This window comes from Amphimedon queenslandica, unplaced genomic scaffold (assembly GCF_000090795.2).
Source record: "Amphimedon queenslandica unplaced genomic scaffold, v1.1 AMPQUscaffold_8089_Cont19964, whole genome shotgun sequence".
NCBI classification, from domain to species: Eukaryota; Metazoa; Porifera; class Demospongiae; order Haplosclerida; family Niphatidae; genus Amphimedon; species Amphimedon queenslandica.
In genome coordinates this window covers 1-2354 of record NW_003551631.1, presented here as the reverse complement: position 1 = coordinate 2354, position 2354 = coordinate 1, and the positions used below count along the sequence as shown (strand labels likewise).

The following is a 2354-nucleotide window of genomic DNA, read 5'->3' as shown; positions in this document are numbered from 1 at the left end:
GAGCAGAAGAACACTAATACAAGGCAGGATTAAATACACGTAGTGCCTCTCTGCAATCAGAAATGGTATTACGTGAAGATTAGGTAAAGAACAGAAAAAAGAAAGTGCAGTCAGTAGCAGCAACAATCCAGAGCCAATCAACAAGCACTTGAGTCCAAATTTACCTAAAGGAGGCGGCATTGAAGTCGTAATGAGAGCCATTGCTAGAGTCGAGTCAGTCGACTGAATCTAGGCGGGGTTTTAACTACCCACACAGCACGCCTCTATAGAACACTGCATGGTGACATGATCATGGATCACTCCTTTAAAGAGACAAATTGGAGACTCGTGGAGACCCCACAAAAGACTTCACTCCAGCACTCTAATCATCTTGCTAAAATGTAAGTAGAATTATCAATAATATATTGTGTTAACTGTTAAGCCTAGAGCAAAAAACTTAGCAAATACAGACAGTTTGCAACCGTGTTTGCAACAGTGGTTTTGAATTTTTTTAATTAATTAATTTTTTTTAAGTAAAATAATACTTTATTCGAAAACGAAAAATAGGGCCAGATTTATATAAGATAGATGAATAAGTTAGGATAGGTTAGGTAAGGAAAAATAGAAAAGTTAGACATATTAGAAAATAGGCATTGATAGAGAAGAGGGGGAGAACCACTAGGATACGCTCCCTTCAGCAATGGCGACTGAGATAGATGAGAAGTCTATTCTAGGAATTCTCTGCCGAGAACCCCTGAGTAACATGATGGTAGAATTAATTGAGATTTTCCAAGTAGATCTATATATGTAATAGACTAGGATTTAGAGGTGGGTGATACCAAAATTTTTGATCGATACCAATACAAAGTAGTCTGAGTATCAGTATCAATGATATCCAGTAATGAATGAGTAGTCTGCTAAAAGTTATGGTAGAAGTGGAATATTTCAATGCCTTTATCATTTAATTTTTATTTTTACATATTATAAATTTTACAGTTTACACATGTGCTACTATAAAGCAATTAACTGGTTCTTGATTTTACTTATTCTTATTTTGTTAGATTAGAGCCATCTTAAAATATTGCATTTTTACAGTATTAATTACATAAACTGCCATTTTTAATTGTAAAAGGATACGGTCATCTATTATGACATGAAGTAAATGTGGTAATGCATGATCACTACACTACTTGATAGGTATTGATTCCTGGTATGACTGACGAATAAATGAGTATTATATTGCCGCCCTCTTGCTTATGTTGCTTCTAAACTAGCACTGGGATGTCTCCTATTGGAACTATTGATTTCAGTTACCACAGCACTACAGCTTGTTTTGAACCATCCCTGGATTACATTGTGGTGAAAGTAAGTGCTCGGATACATGTATGCATACATTCATGTTATGTTTTAATGCTCTTTGGGTTAGTTAGCATTTATAGATAACAGTTGGGATCTCTGCAAGTTTACCCATGTTAGCATTGAGATTGGTAGCAGCATGAAGAGGAGAAGTCATGGCAGTTGAAGGAAGTGAGATTTAAATACATGTTTAAATTATTTTGTTTTTTTTTAAGATTTGAGGAGGCACTGCAGATAAGGATGGTCAATGATAGTCTTGCCTTGGGTTTGATCCTAAATTCCTACAACTTAGAAAAGAGGTAAATCTTTATTATTTTTATAATCAATGATTATTATTCTCAGGATCTCAATCATCGAACTGACAAGCATATTTTAGAGTAGCTGCTGCTTTGGACTCTGGTTGTTCCATTGATGAGTTGTACCAGTTAACATGTATTGAGAAATGGTTCCTTTGCAGAAAGAAGAATATCATTGACTATAATAAAATGCTAGGAAAACATGACCAATAGGTACATACTAATAAAGATAGCCACAAGGGCTAGGCAAATTATGCTTCAATTTCTTCCTGTTATGTTTTTAGGCACTGTCCCAAATTCCATCCTATTATGCTTTGAAATGAATCCAATTATGCTCATTATTATGCTCATACATGTGTGTAGTTTAAGCCATTTTATGATATTTGTTTGGATGCTAGGTTTTACTCAGGTAGGATCATAGGCGCCGGAACAGGGGGGGCAGAGGGGGCTAAAGCCCCCCCAGTCTTGAAACAGGAGGGGCTGAGCCCCCCCAGAAATTCTCTGCAACTGACTAACAAAGAAAATAAAACTGACTTTTATCAATAAAATTAGACCTGCAGTCATCATCTCTTCATTTTATTTAAAGAAAAAGACAAGAAAACTACTCTAAATCCAACAATAGAAGATTAGAACCATTTTTTGTAAAATTAGCAGCCATTTTGTATAAAACCACCACCCCATTTTAATAACTTAATTGATGTTCAGCCCCCCAAAATAAATTTT

General features: G+C 35.3%; 1 long non-coding RNA gene across 1 annotated transcript; it reads left to right on the top strand.

Annotated features, from left to right (window-relative positions):
• The first annotated feature begins 1176 nt into the window (after window positions 1-1176).
• LOC109591475 (uncharacterized) lies at window positions 1177-1960 on the top strand. Its single transcript, XR_002189833.1, has 5 exons — window positions 1177-1344; window positions 1419-1506; window positions 1551-1634; window positions 1678-1844; window positions 1916-1960. It is a non-coding gene; the product is annotated as an uncharacterized LOC109591475 (long non-coding RNA).
• The last annotated feature ends 394 nt before the right edge of the window (window positions 1961-2354 follow it).